This window comes from Rhinolophus sinicus, chromosome 16, assembly GCF_057876585.1.
Source record: "Rhinolophus sinicus isolate RSI-liver-muscle chromosome 16, RSI-T2T, whole genome shotgun sequence".
Taxonomy (NCBI): domain Eukaryota; kingdom Metazoa; phylum Chordata; class Mammalia; order Chiroptera; family Rhinolophidae; genus Rhinolophus; species Rhinolophus sinicus.
In genome coordinates, this window is record NC_142516.1 from 113,882,537 (window position 1) to 113,909,759 (window position 27,223).

General features: G+C 34.7%; 1 protein-coding gene across 13 annotated transcripts in view; it reads left to right on the plus strand.

Moving 5' to 3' along the window:
- Window positions 1–27,223, plus strand: part of TENM3 (teneurin transmembrane protein 3) — a 2,441,918-nt gene that overhangs the window by 1,488,362 nt on the left and 926,333 nt on the right. For all 13 annotated transcript variants that reach the window (XM_088793202.1, XM_088793205.1, XM_088793208.1 and 10 more), the window contains exon 6: window positions 8,847–9,009. The gene's annotated coding sequence lies outside the window, so the exon portion shown is untranslated. The remainder of the gene's footprint in view (window positions 1–8,846; window positions 9,010–27,223) is intronic.

Consider the following 27,223-nt stretch of genomic DNA (forward strand, 5'->3'; position numbering starts at 1 on the left):
AGGTTAGAACATTATTTTCTTGCTAGACAGCTGTGTCCCCAGGCAGAAGGGGAAAACAAATTTGGAGGAAGTAGAGCAAAAATTATCAGTCTGCCCCAATAGATTTTTGGTGATTTGTTTTTATAATCTCTCAGGATTCATAGAAAATTTACTATTTTGATAGTTTTTGTACCTTTTATAGTTTAATGAGATCTAAATCTTAAAAGTTATGTATAGAAGGCCACATACAATAATTACAGGGTACATTTTCAAGAGGCTTCTAGTATGATTTGTACATGTGGTTATTGCAATCCCAAAATTAAGTGGTAAGATTAAAACTATTCAGGCACCAAAGTAAAAATGTGGCCAAATTCTATTTATGTGTTAAACAAGATAAGATCTGTGATAATAGTATTTATTTGATAGTTCCTCAACAATAGTTTTCAGTATGCAAAATGGACATTTCTGAAGATAGTATAAAGATTATAAAAATCCTGTTCTAGATTGAGAATTGTAGACCACCCAGAAAAAGGCATGAATTTGATAAATATTTGTGATTATTTAAATCACTTTTGTACAGATGATCTATGTCAGAATCACAACTTAGAGTCTGTTGATTCTTTACCTAGATTATACCATTTTGTGATCTGGGCAAAAAAGGAACACCACATGAGACATGCTCAAAAAAACAGCACAAATAAACACTCTCAAAGTTCTATATTATTTTATGAAATAGACAAATATGCTTATTTATAGGAATCTATCCTAAATTTTAATATTAATAAAGATTCATTTTAATATTAATGATTCCTTTTCATGTGTGAGTAAACATTTTTAATAAGTGAGTATATTTTATATGGTTCAATTCAATTCAGTATTTATTAATGCCTACTTTACGCAAGATATTATGTGATTTTAATTTAATTTAATGCTTTTGTCACAAGACTTTATTTTTCATGGGTGGCCTATTAAAAGAAACTGTATGCCCAGTTCTTTTTACTAGGCAAATATATGTGAAATAAAATAAAGTAAAACTACTACAGTCTACTGCACTATATATCAACAAAGTAGTTATAAGCAGTATGAATATTATTAGGAATAAACTTTACATGGAAAATGATTATGCCAATGGTCTTGCTTCTCTTGGTACCAGAATGAGTTCTATAACTTACAGGAGCTTATAAGATTAATGGGATTGGACAGACTGTATTTTATGTATATATCAAGCTTTAAGTTACATAAAAACCTCAAAGGCAGAAGGAATCTAAAATTAAATGGAAAGGAAAAAGAATATGAGTCTAAGAAAAAATTATCTGCGTATATTTTACTTATCAGGCACAAAATCAGTTGTCAGGTTTCCCTCAGCTACTCTTCCAATTTGCTTTAATTACCATCTGAGGAAGGAAACCCTGCAACTATGGCAACTGACTGAGAATTTATTGGATTGGGGTGCGGGGTGGGGGGGGGGGTAGTGAGACGGGGAGACCAGAACAGATGAGATGGATAGTAGGAAAGAAGCACATGAACCAGCCTTTGCAGGAAATGACTCTAGAACTTAGTAACGACCGCAGGAGGAGTAGCACACCAAAACAGAATTCTGAAGTCATTTAGTGAAAGGACAAAGTCACATCCACTTAAACACATTGAGAGGCATCCCTCTATTCACTCAATTCAGGTTATTTTGGTTTTATTTCCTATGACAGTTTTTAAATGTACAGAAGTGTATAATGCCTTCATTTTTTCCTGAGATTGCAAACAAACAAACAAACAAAAAACGATAAAACAAGAGTACAATGATTATTACACAGCTAAGCAGCTATTATTTTTAAAATAACTTACCCAGAGTACCTTTTTCATATCAGGTAGGGTGTAATTAGTACAGTTATTATATTTACATAGTTATCAATTGTGTTTTCAGTAAAAAGAGCTTTCCATTTGAGATTTGCATAATATTTTCATTTGTACTATTGACATGTCAGTTAGTTCCTATTAATAAAAATTGGATAGCCAACGAAAAAAATAGGGGAAAAACAATGGAATGAGTTTCTGCCTCAGTGTGACAGAAGCTTGTGTTTTGAGGTGGGGAGAGTGTGCAAAGAATATGGGGATAGAGGGAGGCGATAAGTGGAGTGATTAATTGGCTCAAAATAAAATACAACACATGGAGGATTTTAAGAACCACCAAATTACTTTCGAGCCATTTGCAGACTATTGTATAGACATTAATTTATTTCTAAGAGATAATTTTTGTATATTAGAAGAATTAAAAAGTCAGCAAAGACCCGTTGTTGCTTTATCCATTATTTATTGAGAAGGAAATGAAGGAGGAGAATGGACACAAATTAGAATCGCCTAACTGTTCTGAGAGTACTCTAAAGTGTTATGATTTTATGTGGCCAGAGAATGCAGAGGAAGAGTGGGAGTTGCATTTTTGTCCTTAGACCTCTGGAATTAAAATCATTACATAATTTTTCCAAGTTACAGTTATTACCAAGGAGAAAGGACAGAACATTGTTTTTCTTTGACTTATGAAGATAGAGAAATAATGTTGATTGATATAAATGAGTATAAATGTAAAATACAGTCTAATCTTCTGAAATCTATTGAAGTTAAAATCTGACCTTAAAATGAAGTTGTATTCCAAAATCTTCTCTACAATCAATTTAGGCTATATTTTTCAAATGTTTGGAAAGTATAAAGTATATAATCTTTACAATCCTAGCTGTTGCTTATCTCTATAGACAAGTGGTAGTTTTCTGTGATAATTTTATCAAGGAAAGGGTGACTGAATTCACTGAGTCTCAAGAGAAGTTGCTCATTCATGCATATTCTTATGCTCTTCTGTTTTTAACTTCCAATAAAACTTGACTACTTTGAGGTCTGTTGGTCAACATTGATATTGTACCCAGCCAGCCATTTCGTCTTGTAGGTATCACTTATAATTATTGGATGTTGTTACCAGCTCTGAACTTTTCAGTAGAAGGAAGAAGACTGAGTATCTTAGTATGAGACATAGGGGTGGGGAAAAGGCAGGCTCCAGAATTGAGATCAAAGTGTTATCTCACTGTTTTAGGCACTTGGAGTCCCTTGGATTCGTTATGTTGTTGAGTATTTACTTCCCATTCTTTGCTTTCCAGAACCTTTTGGATTGTACTTGAATAATTATTCAAGACTCCTTACCATGAAATTATGGTATTATGCATTTTAAAAATGCAAAAATCTATTAAATACTAATATGCTGTGACTCATATCTTTGAAACGAAAAGTTCTTTGTTTGCAGCTTGGAACCTGCTATTTTGTTTTATTATTGCAGAAGGTCCCAGCAGGCATAATCAGTAGATTTAATTATTAAGTCGTAAACGTATCTTTGAATATTTCCCTTTATACTGAATGCCTCGAAGTAATTTAGAATTGCATTTTTAATCATCTTATGTGGCAAATCAGACTTCAACACAAAGTATGTTTTCAAATGTTTTGGAAAGCGAAAATCACCAAATTGATAATTGTATCATGATGTCATGGCACATAAAATAGATAAATGTGGATGGACACTGTGATAATGTATTGAGGGCGGTCTTAAGTAACCGGTATATATGTCTTCTAAAATGGACGCTTCATGAAGGCAGGATCCTCAGCTGTTTTGCTCATATTTTTATCCCCAGAACACAGCATAATGATTGGCACTTGTCTGGGGTTCAATAAAATTTTGTTGACTAAAAACATGTGTGAATGAACCAATCAAGTCTCATTTATACCACCCAAGATTACTACCATGTACACATATTTCTTAGCAGTAACAGTGAAAAAAGTTGAATACTTTTCACTTGGAGCTATATTAAATATAAATATGTTTATATATAATATATCTCCTCAAAAATAAGACCTAGCCGGATAATCAGCTCAAATGCATCTCTCAGAGCAAAAATTAACATAAGACCCGGTCTTAGATTACATTACATTATATAAGACCCGGTCTTATTGTAAAATAAGACCGGGTCTTATATTAATTTTTGCTCTGAAAGACGCATTAGAGCTGATTGTCTGTCTAGGTCTTATTTTTGGGGAAACATGGTATATATGTATATATAGATATAGATATACAGATATATGAAACACGGTATATATGCATATATAGATATCGATATAGATATACAGATATATATATACATATCTATGCAGATATCTGTCTCTATATGGATAGCTATATCTATATCTGTACTTATATCTATATCATCTATCTCTCTCTATCTATATAGATATAGATTTGTTGTTTAGCTGATGTTGACTGCAGGAGACCAATTTTCAAAGTGATTCATATTTTATATGAAAGTATAACTGGTTATATATCACCCTAAGTCTCAAGATTTTCCAGATCACTTAAAAAAAAAATATCCCTGTTACTTCTCTCCTTTCTTTGAATTACTGAGAATAGGAGAATGAAGATATGAGTATTAACTGTTGGCAGAGAGTGGAAATGGACTATAAAATAACCAAAAACTTTTTTTAGAATAAGCTGTGTATAGTTTCTGCAGGATCTTTAGGAAATAGCCTGATAAAAGTAAGCTTTCCAAATGTCACAACATTTACAAGATTATTTGCAAATATTTAATACTTGTTGAATATTAATTTCTCTATGTCAATCTTCTTTAAAAGAAAAAACATTTAAATTAATAAAGATGCATTTACAGATATGGGTAATATATGTTAATATGCCCATATATGGAATCAACATGAAAATGTAAAAAGTTGGGTATGTTTAAAAAACGTATTTAAATAAATAGAGGTAGATTTTCCCCTACTGTTATTTTTACCACTGTGGCTTCACCTGAGAAATGTTTGAATAGTTTCACAAAGTGCCAAACTTGTATTCTGAGGGATTGATCTCTAATTCAAAAATAACATTAGAACATGTTCTTAATAGTACACATTAATTATTGGCCCCTCCATTGTTATTAAACTTGCATTAAACTTGTAGAAGAGTTAAAGGAAAACAATTTGGTATTTGAAACGTTCAATCCAAGTAGCTCTTAGTTGACATCACTTGCATAACCTAATGCCCATAATACTTGAAAACTGTTCTCCCCCTAATAGTAACTATCAAGAAAGTAACCAGAAATTAATCATTTTTTCTCAGTCAGACTGGGAAAGGTTTAAAAAATATGAAACTTATGACAATACTGACGTCAATACTGAACTAAATCATTGTTTATTTATTATTCTGATTTATAAACAAATCAAAGCAGAAAACCTCTAGGCTCATGTACAATGCAATATTTCAGCATTAAAACTAAATAATAAAATGTCAAAGGTAAAAGACTGATAGCCCACACAGCTAAGGCTTAGGAAAAAACCTATCTAAACAAGTCGATTTTGTAGAGCACCAACTCAGTCTTTTTCCTCAAACCTGTGCAGTCTCACACACTAGACTTGGTTAGTCTTTGTCATTACTAGATTGATTAGTATCTGTAAAGGTTTTATGTGGGGCCTCATTAATAGAACTATGAAAGTCTTTGATAATGCATTTCCCAATTGCCAGTGTGAACTATAAAATAAACTCAAAGTTGCTGTTTTTGTAATTTAAAGACTCCAGAAGTCCCAGTATGCTACTAACATGACATGTAGTTTTGAACCTAGAGTTCTAATCAATGTCTATATATTTTCTCATGATACAATCTAAAAAGGAATTTCTATTTGTTCTAATATAATTTCTCAAGAAGAGTAGAGGAGGTCAGAAAATAAACCGACCCTTTCACACTTTATCTCCCGTGGTAAGACAAAATAATAAGTGGGCCATCGTATCTACAGCTTCATTATAGTTTGCCTTTAGAAACAAGTCCCATGAGTATAGAAGTGTGGCAACTTACGATGTACTGACTTGACTGATTTCACTGATTGAGTTTGCTAAATGTTCAAAAGAATTTACTGGTCCACCTGGTAAAAACTGTTCTTTAAGTAGATGTACCTTAAGTCCTCCTTTTCCAGAACCACATAGCTTCATGTGAACATTTACACTCAAGTACAATTTAAAAATAATACCAACTCCAACGACACTGTTCTTAAATAGTGAATAAATTAATATTTGAATTGAAACCAGTGGAGCTTCTGTAACATCACTATGAGTGCTCACCTTTTTATCATCCCCCAGTTATCGAATTGTGTGTGTGTGTGTGTGTGTGTGTGTGTGTGTGTGTGTGTGTGTGTGTGTAAAACAATGACCCCTGCCATATTGTCAGGAACTTGGGGAGGCTCATGAAAACCATAGGAGAAGAAACGGGGCCGTGTACTTTCTTGCACTGCAGCTGCCATCTTGGCTGCTAGAAGGGAAAAGAATAGAAGCATATAGCTGGTAACACAGAAGCCCTTTCTGGGGAGATGAGAGGTTTGGGTAAGGCATGGATCTGGTAGATCACAAACTCTGAGAATCTTTGAAAAATGGTGGGATTCCCTATAATAGGAGTGGAGCAGATGATGTACTCAGGTCTCCCAACAGCTGTCCTTCTCCAAACACATACATACCAAGGGTCTTCTTTGGAATGCCATGGCACCACTGCAGCCCAAATCCAGAGCAAATGACAAGGTCTGGTCTGGATACCTTATTCCAGATATCACCTTTGAGCTGGCCTCTGCTTAGCTGATCTTTCAGTTGAGAAAGTTCACATGGAAAAACAAGGAAATTTTTATTCAGGAAAAAGCTTATTTTTATCCTCCAGTCCTAAAGTTGGGTTCTTTTGAAGCTACAATAAGGAGTAAAAAAATCAGTATCTTTGGCTAAATGCACACAGTTTTACTGCCTGTTCCAAAGCCTATTCCTTCTGCCATGCTCTTGATCAAGACACACATCCCTTAGGAACTGACAAGGAGTGTATAGCACAGTGATGATGGCCAATGTCACTGGAAGGAGCCTTCAGATTACAAGAAAAACTGTCACTTCTTCAGAAAAAAAAAGCTGACACCCCATGGAAAGGCACACCGTGATACTTTTCTTTTTTGAAAACAAATGCACTAAATATCCGTTAATTTTAACATGTTCAGTCCTCAGTCTACCATTAATATAACTTAAACCTTGCTTGGAAAACAAAGAGATTACTGAAGTAAACAAATTTCACACAATCATAAAAAAGAAAACTGTGTATATTAATGTTACCATTCAGACATCCTTGAGTAAAATATTCCCAAGAGGTAATTTGACTTTGTAATATACCCTGGCTTAAAAATAAATAAAAAGATGCATTTAAAGACACAGAAATGGTACTCAGGTTAGATGTTGTATTATATAAAGTTATCAGGCACACAAGATTGGTGTAACCAGCACAATTGCTATCTTGTATCTGGGGAGTGCTATTACGTATATGTGTTGTACAATAAACATTATACAGCACAATAAATGAGGCAATATAGTTGGGAAAACATGTGATGGGAAGGTGTAGAGCAAGTATTATAAAGTATATTTGTGAACTTTAAAATAAATGATGGGTTACAATTTCCAGCTTTATTCTTCTGACAAATTGTCTTGATAGTAATGTTTTCATTGCACACTATCATTTAGAAGCATCCTGCACAAGACATACACCTGTAAAACCTATAGTTGTTTATATTTTTGGTTAGGTGTGTTACTATTATTCAGTACATGTCTAGCATGCTAGTTAGGTGGTAAATTTATAGTATATACTATAACTAGATTTCCTAAACACCCTCCCTTAGAAAAAATATGAAATATAATAGCAGTGAGAAACACTGAAACACAAGCTCTGTTCTGTTGAGCCAGCTAACAGAGCTTTCTTTGCTCTCTGAAGCATCTGCTCATTGTGCCAATCCTGCCTGTTAGAAACACCCTCATAATTATTACATCATTTATTTTGTGCTCATTGTGCTCGGTTTATATTTCTTCATTGTATATAATCTTTCTGAAGGCAGAAATTTTATATATCTCTGCGTTTTCCAGGCCTGATTCTTTTGGAATGTTTAGGTTTCGTGATTTATGTATTATTTCTAGGACTTATTGCAGTGTTTCAACTGTTCAGTATTTTTTTTTTCTTTTGATTTCACTCTTTGCTTTTTTCTGTACGATGGTAAACTCATTCTTTTTTCTCCCAGTCATGAGTTCTGACGCTTCCTCCTTAATTATGGAGGGGGAGGGGTTAATAGCTATTAGGGTATATATTTCCCTTCTAGAATCTGAACTAGCTTTTAAAATTTGCTTCCCTCTCTTAATTTATAAATATTTTAATCAATAATGTATCTATTATTTCCCAAGTGAGCCCTAAGAAGTATGTTTGATGGCCTCACACAAGCCATTCCAGGAGAACAGCCCCTTTCAAGCAGCTGATACGAGTGAGCCTAGCTAGTTTTGGCCTCTCTCGAGTCCCTATATTTTCAGGTTGGCCAGCAACAGCACACTCATTCCATCACTGAACCAATGAAATTGATGTGTTGTGCAAGTTCCCTCACTCCCTTTTGCTGAACTTGCATTGTATTGCCATTGCATATTGAGTCAGGAGCTAGCCTGGAACAAAAAGCCAGTCATCAGAGGAAAATACTGTCTGTCTTCAATGTTATAATTGCACTTGATCAGAATCAGTTCTGCATCAATAATTAGACAGGGGTTCAATAATTATGTTGACAATGAAACAACATAGTCAAAACTTTAGTTATTTCCATGAAGTGATGGTCCAAGGACTGAAACCAACATTGGAGATTGATGCTCCCACCTTAGAAGGTCACAGATGATTGAAAACTGGTGCCCTTAGTATTGTGTGAAATATTCCCTTCCAGTTGTTGCCTCACATACCAACTGAAGAACTATACTTGCTTTTATATATGACATACGCTTTTAAAAATCTAATTAAAACTTTCTTTTTGGTCCTTAGGTAGAAAGATGGCTCTGCTGAGATGAGCTCTTAATTAATGCACTGAGAGCTTACAAGTCCCACCTCTCAACAGGAATGATTGACGTCCAAGGATACATAAATTACACTAATTGAGCTCAGCCTCTATCTAGGCTTTCCACAGGCAACTCATCAGAGAAGCTAGGTGAGTAGACCAGCATAAAAAGTTATTTCAGTATGTTCAATGCTGTCCCAAAGGGTGGAAGAAAAACTTTCCAGACTGTTGTACATTTATCATCACAGAAAGCAGTTTTTTCCTTCAGTTTTAAGATGTAGGTTTTGTGTTATAGTTTTTTTAATTGTAAAAATTAGCATTTTTAACATAGCCATTTCAATTTAAGTAACCACATTCTCTTCACAATTTTTAAGCAGCAAATACGAGCCAATTACAGTATGCAAAAATCACTTGGCATCATGTGTTGATATTAAATTGTGTTGCATAGCAACCAATGCATATGCTATGGAGGGATTGTTTGAAATCAAATCCAGTCATAGTCCTTAAGTTTAGTTTTCAGAAACTTACCTAATTGTAAACATAACCTAATCCCCAGCCTCACCAAAGATCATACTGAAATATTTTTGTATATATATTTCATCCTGAAAAAAATTTATAGGTATTCTGAGGCTCTGACTTTCATGAAATTTAATAAATAATTTGGTATAATCTAGGTGGTTTATTAGTCTAAAATAAAATTTCAGGGACAGGGCTATTTGCTAAAAATGAAGACAATTATACTATATTAAATTTCCTCATTTATATCTTAAAATTTTTATTCACAGTTTTTTAATAATGCCTTAACAATTATGAAAACCCCAGTTTCGATTATTTTCAAGGAAATACTAATAATACGGGAATTTCCGAATATTGAATTATTTACTTAAGCTATAAAACTAAAATATATGTATTATTCAAGGACAATATAAGTAGGGCTCAGGATTTACTACGTAAAACTTTAAAAGGCAAGAGTAAAGAATGAAGACCACAAAGACAACTAGATCAAGACATTATTAAGTATAAAGGTGATATGTTAAAATGAATAGAATTGGGAAAGCAAATAGTGAGAACTAAAGGGAAAAATGTCAAACAGTAGAAATTCTGCACTAAGTTTTAGAAATAAATAAAGTACCAAACCTAAACACTCCCATAAATTGGTCCTGGCAAAAGTAGAGAAAAAAGTAAAAGAAGTCAACAGGGCTAGATTTACAAAATATTTAGGAGAACCACCATGTCCTAATAACACAAATGAAAAATATTTCTCTTTAGACTTTGGATTCCTGAAACATTCAGGAGTACACGTGGCTCCCACATTTCTCACTCCTAGGCACTTTGATTTGCCTACTGTTTCAATTTGTGAAAAATGGGGAGGCCCACTTAAAAAGAAAATCATGAGATGGCTACATTTCTATCAGAATAGCTTTATTATTACCTGTGAGAAAACCTGAAGTAGAAAAAATTGGGAGAGATCAGACAATCCTGAGATGATAATCTCGTAAAAAAATATAAAAGGCTTTAACATTAAGACAATTTCACTACGACTGAAATGAAATAAAAATGAAACAGCTTCTTTACTGTGAGATCCTTCTATTATTTGGTGGCTAACAGTACCCAAATATAATGTATCAAAATCATTGAAAGATAAGTAATATAACATTTTTCTGTTTTATTACCTTATTAAAAAAATTACTTAGGGGTATCAAGCATGAAACATATACCTCAGAAAAACTAAGTTTTTATTTTGATTTTCTGTATTTATGTGTTCATACCGCATTTCTTTGTCATATACGATGTGCTAAGCAAGGTATGGTACTTGAAGTGGTTTTCTATGAAATTACATTTGAAATGACCTAAATTTATTTATGTGTCTTGAGAATATATGTATTTAATAATCATGAAAATGCAAGTATATAACTTTGTGCTTCATAGGTCTCATATCTGTAGAAATATTTATTAGTAGAAACAGTAACCATATGTTCATAAATTTGAAGATAATTCTACCTGGATTCACATATCATTAATGCAGTTAACAGAAAACTCCACATACTTTAGCAACACTACTACATCGATGATACCTTTGGATTTACAGTGGTACATTGTACCTGAATTAGTATCAGCTTTTGTCTTCATATATGTTGGGTAATCAAAATGCTCATGCTTGACAGAAGACCGTAAGTTATTAAGAAATGGAGCATAGTCAGCATAGTCAGCACTGTGATGAGCCAGGGCCACCCTGCCTCAAATGGAACCATTAATATAATAGCCTATCACTCAGGCTAATAAAATCAGCTCTTACTGTATTCTGTTGCTGAACATGGATTATCAGATCCAAGTTTTCAATTGCTACATTGCATCACAACCATACTATAATTAGTTGATGCTTGAACGAATGTACCGTGTTTCCCCTAAAATAAGACTCAGCTGGACAATCAGCTCTAATCATCTTTTAGAGCAAAAATTCATATAAGACCTGGTCTTAATAGTATAGTAAAATAAGACCGGGTCTTATATTAATTTCTGCTCCAAAAGACGCATTACAGCTAAGTCTTATTTTAGGGGAAACACGGTAGCAAGAGATACGTTGGTTGTCACCCTTTACTATTGTACTACATACAGACAGTGAAACCTTACTAAACTCTTCTCTGGTCTTTGAAATAGAACAGTTATATGCTTATGGCTTTGATCATTTGGTAGGCTTATTACAATATATTTTTTATTTAGAATTTACATAATTCTTTAGATTGGAAACTGTTCAGTATGCTGGGCATTTCATTATCCCACTACTGTTTGATCTCTGTATTAATTGCTTATAACATTGATAACAATTTTTAAGATTGTGCGGATTTAAAGTAAAATTTGTTACCTTTTTTAAAAAACAGAAGTATGGAAGAAAAAGTCCTATAATATCCGGTAATACCAATGCCAATATAATTTTTGTTACAACTTTAAATAACAAAAACCCTATATTTTTATCACAAAGGGGCTAAAAGAGTTTGAATAGGCAGGAGTGTGAACAGCAAGGAAACATCATAGAATCACAGAGATGGACAGTTAGGAGTTACTATTACGTTTTAGCTCTTAATCTATGTAAGTTGGGAAGCTTTTAAAAGAGTTTTTTCCTGGATGTGGAATACTGGAGGATTTTGAGAAGAAAGATGACGTGATCTGACATCTTTTAAATAGACATCGCTGATTGCTATGGTCAGAATGGATGAAACAGGAAAAAGGCCAAAAGCTAGGATTCTAGTTGGGAGACTATTGTAATCATCTGGGCTACAGGTGATGGTGGCGTGGACCAGTATGGTAGAGGAGGCAGCGGTGACATGTGGGTTTACATTCCAAATATATTCAGACGGTAGTATTGACAGAATTTGCTGATGGATTGAGTCTGAGGAGATACCAAGAAGAACCAAAGATGACTCCAAAGTTGATATCTGAGCAACTAGAAGGATGGAGTTGTAGTAAATTGGGAAGATTAGTGTGAAAAAGTTGTTAGGTTTGAGAGGCCCATTCAGTTTGAGATGCCTATTCGATGTCCAGTTGGAAATGTCAGGTAAATAGCATTACACAAGAATCTGTAGTTTAGGTCTTGGTTAGAGACAGGAATTTAGGAATTCTCAGCATATAGATGGTATTTAAAGTCTGGGTGAAATCACCGAAGGGTATTGAAAAGAAGCATCAAGGGCTTAGATATGGGCACCATAATGTTTAGGAATCAGGATTCTGAGGAGTAGCCAATGATGAGGTGGGAAACCAAAGAAGCGTGGTTTCCTGGAAGCCGCCCATTTCTTGTGCCCTCCCTCAGTAGATGTACAAGGAGTATCTATAAAGAGTGATATAACCTAGAGATGTGTGATTCAAAGATGGGGTAATTAAGGAGGGGAAATACACAATGGTCTGTAAATATTAATAAGGAAAGAGGAACACTTTTTCTTTTGCTCCCTATGTATAGTTATGTATATACCTATCTTGGTACCTATATATACCTATGCCTCTACTTACTTAGGATACCACTGGAACTTGGTTGCCTCCCATCCTCAAAGCCAAGAGAGGGAGCTGTCAAAAGAACTGCTCATGGGTTTGCGGGTATCCGATGTGCCATTCCCTAGCTGGACAGTTATGAGATATTAGGCTCACTGGCCAGTCCCTGTGCTGCCAGAGTAGAGAAAACCTGCATGGAGAGTAGGTCGCATAGTGGGGAACTGCCAGGTGAAGCAGGGGTCATAACTGTCTCCCCTCAAAGTCCAAGAGGTTTAGAAGATGGATCTCACATAAGCCTTTCTCTACACAATCAACCTATCTATTTGCCTCTCTCTTTACCAACTGTCATACCTATCTCCTTTGACTTCTCTACTGATTGGCTGATTTTTTTGTTTTAATTATGCAAAAGAGATATTTACACCCATTGTTTCACACATTGCATTTTCATCCTTAATTTTTATGTGTATTGGCTCAGAGATATTTGCCTAATTATTTTCGACTGCTTCCTCGTGGATGTGCCAAAATTCCTTTAGTGCTTTGTTCCATTGATATACTCTTTAGTTGTTTCCAATTTTCACTATTAAAACAATGCTGTAATATATTTCTGCACATATATATACATATATATATATATATGTATATATATATGTTGCTGGTGTGTTCGTTATATAAATTACCATCAGTGGGTCAAAGAGCATGTGCATTTGAAATTTGTTTATTTATATATATATATATATATATATATATATATATATATATATACATACATACATACATACATACATACATACATACTAGGGGTGCCAAAAAATGTATACACATGACTTGTATTCATCTTTTGTTATCGATATATATATACACACACACATATATGTATGTACATATATATATATTTACAGTAGTTTTCCTTTCTTAAAATGTGTATACATTTTTTTGGCACCATATATACATATATACTGTCATGTGCCACATAATGATGTTTTGGTAAATGACTGACCTTGTATTTGATGGTGGTACCATATGATTATTATGGAGCTGAAAAATTCCCATCATCTAACGATGTCTTAGTCATAGGAGTGTCTTAGCGCAATGCGTTACTCATGTGTTTGTGATGATGCTGGTGTAAGCAAACCTACTACACTGCTAGTCATATAAAAGTATAGCACATATAATAGTAATATTCTATATCACCTAGGTTTGTATAACCACACTCTGTGATGTTCGCATGCAGTTATAAAATAATACAGAGAGATCTTGTGTACCTTTTGCAGAACTTCCCCTAATAGTAGCATATTGTGAAATTGTGGTACTAATATCACAGCTAGGATATTGACTTTGATATACTCAAGATGTAGCTTTACAAATTTTCAACCATTTACTATTCTGGTGATCATCTTTCTTGTGATTTATTTGAGAATAATCTCATACATATGAAATATTTTTCCCCTGGGATTTACATTTGTCATTTGATTTGATTTTCAGCATTATTGTCTATTTTTTTCCCAATCTTTTCTTTTCTTTTTTTTTTAAGATTTTACTGGGGAAGGGGAACAGGACTTTATTGGGGAACAGTGTGTACCTCCAGGCCTTTTTTTCCAAGTCAAGTTGTTGTCCTTTCAATCTTAGTTGTGGAGTGTGCCGTTCAGCTTCAAGTTGTTGTCTTTTCAGTCTTAGTTGTGGAGGGCGCAGCTCAGCTCCAGGTCCAGTTGCCGTTTTCTAGTTGCAGGGGACACAGCCCACCATCCCTTGCGGGACTTAAGGAATCGAACTGGCAACCTTGTGGTTGAGAGCCCACTGGCCCATGTGGGAATCGAACCGGCAGCCTTTGGAGTTAGGAGCACGGAGCTCTAACCGCCTGAGCCACCAGGCCGGCCCCCCAATCTTTTCTTTATGTCTTCTGCGTTTCTCATCCTACTTAGAAAAGTCTTATCATCTTTATATATAAATTTACCTTCTAGAACTTATATGGTTCCATTTTTCACATTGAAATTTTTTTTTTTTTTTTTTTTTTTTTAATTAGTTTCAGGTGCACAAGACAAAGCAAAACTTAGACATTTATCATTTATATCCCTCACACTGTGTGAACCCCCCTCCCCCCATCCACTATCCCTCTGTACGTTCCCAAAACCTCTCACCTTCCCCTTATCCCCACCCCCCCGCCCCTCTAGCAACCCTCTGTTTTTCCTCCATGTTTCCAAAACTGTTTCTGATTAGTTCATTCACTTATTCTTTTCTTTAGATTCCGCATATAAGTGAGATCATATGGTATTTGTCTTTCTCTTTCTGACTTATTTCACTTAACATAATGTTCTCTAGGTCCATCCATGTTGTTGCAAATGGTAAGATTTCTTTCTTCTTTATGGCTGCGTAATACTCCATTGTATAAATGTACCACAGTTTCTTAATCCAGTCATCTACTGATGGGCATTTCGGTTGTTTCCAGGTCTTGGCTATTGTATATAGTGCTGCAATAAACATAGGAGTGCATAAAGATTTTTGAATTGGAGTTTTGGATTTCTCCGGATAGATACCTAGGAGTGGGATTGCTGGATCATAAGGTAGTTCCATTTTCAGATTTTTGAGATATCTCCAAACTGTTTTCCATAGTGGCTGCACCAATCTGCATTCCCACCAACAGTGCACCAGCGTTCCCTTTTCTCCGCATCCACGCCAGCACTTGTTGTTTGTTGATTTATTGATGATAGCCATCCTGACTGGGGTGAGGTGGTATCTCATTGTGGTTTTTATTTGCATTTCTCTAATGGTTAGTGAGGTTGAACATTTCTTCATATGTCTGTTTGCCATCTGTGTGTCCTTTTTAGAAAAATGTCTCTTCATGTCCTCTGCCCATTTTTTAATTGGGTTGTTTGTTTTTTTGGAGTTGAGTTGAGTGAGTTTTTTATAAATTTGTGATATTAACCCCTTATCAGATATATCATTGGCAAATATATTTTCCCAATCAGTAGGATCCCTTTTTGTTTTATTGATGGTTTCCTTTGCTGTGAAAAAGCTTTTTAGTTTGATGTAATCCCACATGTTTATTTTTCCTCTTACTTCCCTCGCGCGAGGGGATATATCAGTAAAAATCTTACTCCGGGTAATGTCTGTGAAGTTTCTTCCTATATTTTCTTCTAGGAATTTTATGGTTTCAGATCTTACATTTAAATCTTTAAGCCATTTTGAATTTATTTTTGTATGTGGTGTAAGGAGGTGATCCAGCTTCATCTTTTTGCATGTGTCTGTCCAAGTTTCCCAGCACCATTTATTGAATAGACTGTCTTTACCCCACCGTACATTCTTGCTTCCATTGTCATAGATTAAGTGGCCATATAGGCATGGATTTATTTCTGGACTCTCTATTCTGTTCCATTGATCTATGGGTCTGTTTTTATGCCAGTACCATGCTGTTTTGATTACTGTAGCCTTGTAGTATAATTTGAAGTCAGGTATTGTTATACCTCCCACTTTGTTCTTATTTCTCAAGATTGTTGAAGATATCCGGGGTCTTTTGTTATCCCATATAAATTTTAGGATTATATGTTCTATTTCTGTGAAAAATGTCGTTGGTAGTTTGATAGGAATTGCGTTGAATATATATATTGCCTTAGGCAGTATGGACATTTTAACTATATTAATTCTTCCTATCCATGAACATGGTATGTGTTTCCATCTATTTGTATCTTCTTTCATTTCTTTCTTCAGTGTCTTATAATTTTCTGAGTACAGATCTTTTACTTCTTTGGTTAAATTTATTCCCAGGTATTTTATAGTCTTTGGAGCAATTGTAAACGGAATTGCTTTTTTAATTTCTCCTTCTGATGTTTTATTATTGGTATATACAAATGCAACTGATTTCTGAATATTAATTTTGTATCCTGCTACTTTACTAAATTCATCTATCAGCTCTAATAGTTTCTTGGTGGAGTCTTTAGGGTTCTCTAAATATAGTATCATATCATCTGCATATAATGACAGTTTTACTTCCTCCTTACCGATTTGGATGCCTTTTATTTCTTTTTCTTGTCTGATTGCTGTGGCTAGAACTTCCAGCACTATGTTGAATAGAAGTGGAGAAAGTGGGCAGCCTTGCCTTGTTCCTGATTTTAAGGGGAATGGTTTTAGTTTTTCCCCATTGAGTATGATGTTAGCTGTGGGTCTATCATATATGGCCTTTATTATGTTGAGATATGATCCCTCTATTCCCACTTTCTTAAGGGTTTTTATCATGAATGGCTGCTGAATTTTATCAAATGCTTTTTCTGCGTCTATTGATATGATCATATGATTTTTATTTTTCATTTTGTTAATGTGGTGTATCACATTAATTGATTTGCGGATGTTGAACCACCCTTGCATACCAGGGATGAATCCCACTTGATCATGGTGTATAATCTTTTTAATATATTGCTGAATTCTGTTTGCTAGTATTTTGTTGAGGATTTTTGCATCTATGTTCATTAGCGATATCGGCCTGTAGTTTTCTTTTTTTGTGGTGTCTTTGTCTGATTTTGGGATCAGGGTGATAGTGGCTTCGTAAAAAGTGTTTGGGAGTCTTCCCTCTCTCTGGATTTTTTGGAAGAGTTTGAGGAGAATAGGTGACAATTCTTTTTGGAACGCTCTGTAAAATTCACCTGTAAAGCCATCTGGTCCAGGGCTTTTGTTTGTTGGGAGATTGTTGATTACTGATTCAATTTCCTTGGTGGTAATCAGTCTATTCAGGTTTTCTGTCTCCTCTTGAGTTAGCCTTGGGAGGTTGTATGCATCTAGGAAATTGTCCATTTCTTCCAGGTTGTCAAATTTGTTGGCATACAGTTGCTCATAGAAATTTCTTAGGATTTTTTGTATCTCTGCGGTGTCTGTTGTCACTTCTCCTCTTTCATTACTGATTTTATTAATTTGGGTCCTCTCTCTCTTTTTTTTAATGAGTCTGGCTAAAGGTTTGTCAATTTTGTTTATCTTCTCTAAGAACCAACTCTTGGATTCATTGATCTTTTGTATTGTTTTTCTGGTTTCTATTTCATTTATTTCCGCTCTGATCTTTATTATCTCCTTCCTTGTACTCCCTTTGGGCTTATTTTGTTGTTCTTTTTCCAGATCCCTTAAGTGTGAAGATAAACTGTTGATTAGTGATGTTTCTTGTTTCTTTAGGTAGGCCTGCAGTGCTATGAACTTCCCTCTTAGGACTGCTTTCGCTGCATCCCATAGATTTTGGGTCGTTGTATTTTCATTTTCGTTTGTCTCGAGATATCTTTTGATTTCTTCCTTGATCTCCTGTTTGACCCATTCATTGTTTAGTAACATATTATTCAGCCTCCATGAATTTGTGTGTCTTCCAGTCTTTTTCCTGTAGTTCATTTCTAATTTCATAGCACTGTGGTCAGAGAAGACAATTGGTATGATTTCAATTTTCTTAAATTTATCCAGACTTGCTTTGTGGCCTAACATATGGTCTATCTTGGAGAATGTTCCATGTGCGCTTGAGAAGAACGTGTATTCTGCAGCATTGGGGTGGAATGCTCTGAAAATATCGGTTAAATCCAAGTGGTCCAATGTGTCATTTAAGGCTGTTGTTTCCGTATTGATTTTCTGTCTGGAAGACCTGTCCCTTGTTGTCAGAGGTGTGTTGAAGTCCCCTACTATGATAGTGTTACTGTTGATCTCCATCTTTATGTCAGTCGATATCTGTTTTATATATTTAGGTGCTCCTATGTTGGGTGCATAGATGTTTACTAGAGTTATATCCTCTTGTCGAATTGATCCCTTTATTATTATATAGTGTCCATCTTTGTCTTTTAATATTTTCTTCATTTTAAAGTCTATTTTGTCAGAGATAAGTATTGCAACTCCAGCTTTTTTCTCATTTCCATTTGCATGGAATATCTTACTCCAACCCTTCACTTTTAGCCTGTGTGTGTCTTTTGATCTGAGGTGAGTCTCTTGTATACAGCATATACAAGGGTCTTGCTTTCTTATCCATTCAGCCACCCTATGTCTCTTGATTGGAGCATTTAAACCATTTACATTTAAAGTGATTATTGATAAGTACATAGTTATTGCCATTTTTAAATTTGTGGATAAATTGTTTTCGTCTTTCTTCTATTTACAGAAGTCCTTTTAGTATTTCTTGCAATGCTGGCTTGGTGGTAATGAATTCCTTTAGCTTATTCTTTTCTGGGAAGCTCTTTATCTCCCCATCAATTTTAAGTGATAGCCTTGCTGGATAAAGCAACCTAGGTTGTAGGCCTTTGTTTTCCATCACTTTGAGTATCTCCTGCCACTCCCTCCTGGCCTTCAATGTTTCTGCAGAAAAGTCATTTGATAGTCTTATGGGAGTTCCCTTGTATGTAACCCTCTGTCTTTCTCTTGCTGCTTTTAGGATTCTCTCTTTGTCTTTAATCTTTGCCATTTTAGCTATAATGTGTCTTGGAGTGGACCTGTTTGGGTTTATCCTGGTTGGAACTCTCTGCACTTCCTGGACTTGTATGTTGGTTTCCTTCATCAGGTTAGGGAAATTTTCAGACATTATTACTTCAAATATGTTCTCAATCCCTTGTTTCTTCTCTTCACCTTCTGGTATTCCTATGATGCGCATGTTGTTGCGCTTGATGTTATCCCATAGGTCTCTTAAACCATCTTCATTGTTTTTTATTCTTTTTTCTTTCTGTTGTTCTGTTTGGGTGATCTCTGCTAACTTGTCTTCTAAGTCGCTGATTCGATCCTCTGCTTCATCTAACCTGCTGTTAATTCCTTCAAGTGAGTTCTTTATTTCGGTAACTGTGTTCTTTAGTTCTAACTGGTTGTTCGTTATGATTTCTACATCCTTCTTGATGTCCTCTCTAAGTTCCTTAAACATTCTTATCATCAGTATTCTGAACTCTGTCTCTGACAGTTTGGTTACCTCTGCTTCATTTAGTTCCATTTCTGAAGGTTTCTTCTGTTCTTTTATTTGGGATATGTTTCTTTGTTTCCTCATTCTGGCTGACTCTCTGTGTTTGCTTCGATGTATTAGATAGGTGCCCTGGAGTTCTTAGTTCTTGCTGGATTAGTATATAATAAATCACATTGAAATTTTGATCCACTTGTGAATTTATGTTTCTGTAAAGAATAAGTAGGAGTCCAAATTTCTTTTTTTAATAGTTACCCAGTTGCTTCTATTCCCTTTGTTTCAAATATTACTTATGTCACCATTCAAATTTCTATATGAATACATATTTATTTCCAGATTTGCATACATCTCTCTTATGACGTATTCTCCAGTACCAAACTATTTTAATTATTATAGTATTGTAACGTAATATATTTTACTATTTGATAGGACTAGGTATTGCTCATTGCTTTTTTTCTCTCCTTCCCATGGATTCTTCTAGCAATTTTTGAATAGTTATTTTTTTAACCTAAATTTTTTAGTATCACTTTGTCAAGTTAAAACAATACTGTTGTTTTTGTTATTTGAATTGAATTACTGTTAAATTCATGAATAAATATGAGGAAAATCAATACCTTTGTGCAATATAATATTCTTATCCAAGTGCATGGTAGGTTTTCTCATTTACTTATTCTCTTCTGAGTTCTTTACGAGAGTGTTAAGATTTTCTTATATAGGCCCAAAACATTTATTTATTTACACTTAGTTATTTACACAAGGGTGTGCATATATGCATCATCCTGAGTGTTTACTTAATCAATAATAGAAGAACAGAGAAAGTAAAATATTACAGTCAGGCTTTCAAATAAACACATTAATTTGCTTTATGGTTATTGGGCTGTTATTTCAATATCTAAATTACTAATTCCTAACATCTAATATTTTGCCCATGTTTTTGTGAGTTGAAATTTGTGCAATAGCCAGAAACAATAGTAAAGAAACATAGTTTTTCCTGTTCTCAAAGGTAGGTGTACTCAAAATGAGCATCCTATGTACATAAAAAGAGTAAGTTGTAAAAATAAAATATGCTAGGTTGGATAATCATCTATAATGTTAACAGTCCAATTGCTTGTCATGTAGAGGAAGGTTGTGCTTTAATTAAGCAATAAGACATGACAGAGTGTGAATTATGGAGTAATAATTCTTGTCTAGTGTATTGTTAGACAGGAGGCCGAGGGCCAGGTGTCACTGCATACACTGTGCATAAATTATTATTCTGTAATTTAAATCTAGAATATTATAGAATAATCCTCAAATACTATTCAAATAATTTTGCAAAACAAGAAATACAGGCTGAATATATTTTTTGAATTCTATGTTAGAGGATATCTACTCTAATGCTGTAAGGTTGAGAGGCTAAAAGAAAGCATTTATTTTGGAAGAAAAATATGGCAAGTATAGTCAAGTTGGCTTCATAATTGATACCTCTCCAGATAATATTTTTATAAAGGAGATTCCTAGGAAGACGATATGTCAGTTTGATGTCCTCCCTATGATTAGAAAAAAGAAGAAGAAGATGGTGAGAGCTAAGTTCTGAGAAATTTTAAGAGAGCCCCTTTTTGGCTTATTTTTCTTCACAAAGCAGCGCTAACTAACAAATAACTAACATAAATCTTCCAGAAGAAAAAAATTCATCTTCCTAAAAGAACTTGGCAAGGGGTGGTGCATTTTACAGAATTTTGGGTCCTTTTAAAAAAATCAGCGTGATTTGTAATCCTAACACTTCCCCTGTAACGTACCATTTGAAGGTCCTCTTTTATAAATACATTAAAACAGATCTCTTATCACAAGAAAACACATTGTTTGAAATACTGCTTTTTTGAAAAAAAGAAAACTCGTTTCTGCCCATTCAAAAGAAAAATGTTTGAGTGTGAGTATGTGATTGTAATAAAGAAAAGTGTACTTGCTTTTTATCTGCAGGGCACTCTGGCTTTCAGTGTTTCAAAAGACTACTTCCTTTTAAAGTTATTATAGTTTTGTGCTTTTATTGCCAATATTACATACTTTTAAGATGGTTGATGTATTAACAAGTTTGGCTTTTTTTGTGAATATTGAAAGATGAAAGGTTGTACATATTACAACCTCTGACGATTAATTTTGTCTCAGGTTCTCCTTTAAATTAATGTACTTTATCATCAAATTTGACCTCTTTCTATGAGTGTGATAACCAGAGAACTTAATATACAGATCAAATGCAAAGTATTTTTGAAGGAGCTCCAGAAACACCTTCCTGCCCAAAATATACCCGTTAATGTCTTATCACAGCACCATTAATTATTTGCTCCTCTGGGTTAATGTTTGTGTCTTGAATAGTCCCTTATTAAAATAAAATATCTCCCAAGTTAATGACACAGAGCCCATTTATCAATTAGAATTCTCTTAGTTTATCTATTTGCTAAATGAATAGTCTTAGTTTATCTGTTTGCTTTATTCCCTAACAGAAAGCAGAGAGGAAATAAGACATAAGAAAGGAGTGTTTTAATGGACATAAGAAGAGAAATTTTCCCTCCATGACACTTGGGCAAGGTGTTACTGTGATAGGTCCCTAACTACTGAAAGGTGGCTTGAAACCACACATTTTTTTTCATGGTCAGGAGGTAAAAGAACCCTAAGAAAAGAGAGTCAAATTATGAGTTTTTCAGGCAAGGATGGGTCATGTCTTACATTGTGTCTAGTATGCGTCTTAAATGAAGAAAAAGATGGGGAAAACTAAAGACAATTTATCTTCAGTCCTAACAGTTTTACCAACTCTGTCTCTTGTAATAGGTCTATCACAGCTATTAAATACAACCATTTTAGTACTTTTTTCTTGTTTCTTTTTCACTGAATTATGCAGGATTGTCTTTTCTACTCGGTGGCTCCAATTTATCCTTTTCTAGAGTTACATTTCAATAGGATTGTGTTCCCAAATTCTGAGTGTGGGAGTCCACAACTTTCTCACAGTCCTTCTCCTAGGTTTATTGGGTTGGTTTTGGGCAACCCACTATGACAGATGGTTTCTAAAAAGTGAACAGCAAGCAATAGAATTATCTTTAGAGAACCATGATGTAAAATTATGCTGTTAGCTTGCAACAAGGGTCAATATGTGACAAGGGCAAATGAAAAACACTTGTGCATTTGTAGAAAAGGGTAGGCAATTACTTTTTTTTAATTTTTATACTAGCATGCCACTGACTTAGGCTGTATCTACTTCTACAGAGATGCAACAATTTTAAAACATTTTAAGAATATAATAACTTGTGAAAATAATCATTTCACCACTCAGTTGATGCTTTGGTCTATAAGCTTGTTCAAACAGGCCACACCTTCAGGTTTCAGCTGGTCATACCACTCAGTAAGATGATCAAAATTACTTTCAATAGGTTTATGTTTGTTAGGAACAATTATTTGTATTTATTTTGTGAGAAGCTTGATGCTAAGGATTTGACATCATTATTGCATTAATATTTGCAATAACATTGTAGGATTAGTGATAATTTAGAGATCAAGAACCAGAGGTTCATAGAGATCCTCAGTAAGTAAGAATTGGGTCCAATTTTATAACAAAAAACTGTGCTTCGAAAGGCAAAATTATCTCACATATGAGTGAAGTCATATGGTTCTTGACTTTTTCTGTCTGACTTATTTCACTTAGCATAATAATCTCAAGATCCATCTATGTTGTCGCAAATGGCAGTGTTTCATCTTTTATGGGAGAGCAGTATTCCATTGCCATTCCCCCCCCCCAATAAATTTACTAAATTAGAAACAGTACTTTAATTAATTAATTAAAAGAAAGGCAAAACTCATTCCAGTAATCACATTGTCTCCTGCTGAAGTTAGAATATTTTAAACATTGAATTTAGTCATTTTTAAAAAAGAAAAAAAAAGAAAAAAGAAACTGACAGTTTTCCAATCTGCAACTCAGATTATTAAATTTCTTCCACTGTCCATTCTAGGAACTTTCTTCTTACATGTTGTTAGACACCTATACACTTCTGTTCTGCTTCAGAACCCATTTCACATTTTCAGAAGTGCAACAGCAAGTGAGCCCTAGAGTAACAGGCATGAGCATCGGCCTCGTGATACCAAGAACCAACAATCAATTCTACAGAAAGGACCCTGTGATCATAGCCATCCCTTTCCTTCACCCAAAGTTCAGTTTTACTCCGGTGGATAAATTGGTGCCGTGCATTGTTTGTGCATGGAGGGGAGTTGAGAGTTTTGAACGAGTACTACATCTTGTGGGGAAAAATAAAGACATAGTGATCTGAAAATTAAGGACAGATAGAAAAGAAGGCACAGAGTGAGTATTAAAATTGTTTCATGTGTGCCTCAGCACCTCTGTAGACTAGGTATACCTATGTGAGTTTTGTAATTCTCAACTTGATTTCTGTCTCTTTTCCTGTCATCACTTTTCTGCTTTTTATTTCAGTTTTCTTCACCAGAGTTGCTGTTTTTTAGGGTCTTTGACTTAAGAACAGCAGCCTGGACACATATTTCTAATCTGTCGCCTGTGTAAGCAGTTGTTTTTGATATTCACAATCTCACGTTGTACCCAACTATGATTCACTCCACCATAGTTGCTCAGCAAAAGGACACAAGTCCTTATTTTTGACAAGGTCACTCGTCATATAAGTTGTTGAGATTCCTTGTTGATACATTTGTATTTAAAGTGGAATGTAGGTATCAATCAAGACCAAAATAGTAATACTCATTACCTCATACTCCAGTGGTATCATTTTATTTTTGTGGAGAATTATCAACAACATACCCCAGTTTTATTGTCTCAACCCCTGCTGCAGAGACAGCACAGGGCAGAGTGTAAAATTATGAAAAAATAAACAGTTTTTAGAAATTTCTATTTTTTGCTTCCAAAATATGAAAAAAAAATCGTATCTTTAAAAATCATGGCATAGAATGTAACAAAGGAAAAAAGAGTCCTGAAAAAAATAAGAAACCAAAAATAGCTCAGTGGCAATTTAATAACTGACAAGACTTATTCCATCTGCTGGAAAGAATTTAAAACCTTTACCTGCTGCCACTCACATGATAGAGATTTAGAGTTCAGAGCTGAAAGCTAACATCTGATACGGAAGTATGTGATCATGATTCATCTGCAAATGAATTCCTCTGCTTAATAAGTGTTATGCTGTTTGTTTCAAGGAAATAAGATTCCCCAAGTTTTGAAGTGTAAATAAAAATGGCACAATGGACAGGAAGGAACTAAAATACTTGTGTACAGATAGCATTAGGACACCTGAAGGTAATCAGATCCACACCTGGTACTCAGCGAACTGTAGGTCAGGTGTTCTTCACACAGAAATACTTTGAAAGTGAGGAGGTTGGTTGGAATCCTATATAATCAGCCACTGTCAAAGCATAAAAGAGAAAAATATCTCCCCTATGAAAGGGAGAGCAGAGGCAACCTATGCCACTGAATCCTTATCTCTTGGATTCCCCTCCCAGCTCTCCATAATTCAAAACAGGCAGGCAGCAGGCTGTACAGATGGAGACGCAACAGCCAGAGTCCGCATGGAGCATTATAGATCTGGCTAGTTGTCTAGTTAACAGTCAGCTATTTTTGGATAATACCCACAGCTGTTTTACAAAAATCAAAAAAAAGAAAAAAAAGATGGAATTATCCTGAGTTCAGTATGTAAAAGTATTTGCACAGGTTGATGCTTAGGCTTAAGCCATTTTCCTTACATTTAGCCTGCTTGTTGGTTACTCAAACTGACTTCTTTTGCAATCAACAACAAAGAGATTCTGTTGATAGGATACTGTGGGTCATATTAGGGGCATATCACACAATTTGAGCTCCCAAAAGAAATGTTTTAGGCGCTGATTATGATTTTCATGTAGTTTTGTTTGTTTTCGACTTTGAACAGGCAGATGGCAGAGAGGCTTCAAGACTTCATTGCATGTCATACTAACACACAGTACTAGGTACAGAAGAGGCGCCATGTTAGGTATGTGTTCATCAAAGTGACCGACTGGGATTCCTTCCTCAGCCAGCAGGCAACACTGGGGACAGGACTTCAGTCAATGGAATTTGGGGGTTTAACGTGGCATGATTCATTTATGTAGTGAAACAATGTGAGGAAAGGAAGCAACCACATAAAATTGACAAGTATGTCCCCTATAAAAGACTCTTTATAGGTATAGTTATGTTAGCAGATACATAAGTTATCTTTTAAGCTATAAATCAGTTTACTACTCACAAATCTTCAATTTAGTAAGCAGACCAACAATTACAATAGCGTATTTGACAAAAAGAAGTTATCTATAGTGGTTTTAACAAAATAGAAGAGACAACAACAATTTATCATTTACTGACTGCCTACTTTCCAGTGCTGTATTCCATATTCCCAGTGATATGTGTGTGTGTGTGTGTGTGTGTGTGTGTGTGTGTATAAAATGATCACACAGTCTTTTTTTCAAGTTACTTAGTATGCAATAGAGAGACGATCAAAGCAAAATAACATATTTTTGTAAGAAAAGTACAAATAACATGCTTTAGAAGTTCAATAGAGAGAGAATATATTTGGGTGGGAAAATGAGAAAATATTTCATGGATAAGAAAGATTATGAAATCTGCCTTCCAAAGATGAGTAACATTTCAGATGGTAAAGAAGGGAAGGACATTCTAATAGGAAGAGGCATTAACAAAGACATAACTTTGGGAATTTATCAAACATGTTAAATAACTAATTACTAAGCCAATTTGGATGGAACATGAGGGTTGTGATTGGGAGGTGGTTAAAGGAAAGCTGGAAAGGTAGGCAGGTTTGTATTCTGGAAGCCCATGGGAGGGCCGGCAGACATGACTGCCATCCTGATTTTTGTTTCAGAATTGAAGAATTTTATGGAGTTGCTAATGAACCCATTGCAATCCATGTCTGACATTTCTATTCCATTAGTAGCCAAGGCCCTTAATTAATATAACCTGCAACTCCAAGAAAACTAAAATGTTATTATATAGGCCAAGGGGTCCTCTGCAGTTGATTTTTTGTTACCTTTCCAAAGGCATTATCAAACGTCATGTGCTTTGTAGATTTTACAAAGTCAGGTCTCACGTACAAACCAGGGCATCCTCTGGCTGCCAGTTCTCCTGCCTCAAGCTTCAGGTTGAGCTCAGTGACAGTTGCTTAGGCAATTCTATTGTTAACATGCCAGTAAATTAGAATAATGATGTCCTTGGCCCTGTTACAAATCCCAGACACCAGGTTTTGTTTATTGCTTTTTATTCTGATACTATTATATTTAAGAAGGGGTGTGGACACCTAGTCTTATACCTAGTTCACAGTTTAGTTGTGTGCAGAGTAGTCAATTCGTTACATTTTTTATTGTGACCTTTTAAAACTCGTGAAAATATCTGTTTCATTAATAGTCTTTGCGTTTTTATAGCCTTTTTTTTTTTGCTCAATAAAATAAAAATGAAATTATTTTCCCAGTATAACATGATTTTAGGAAAAG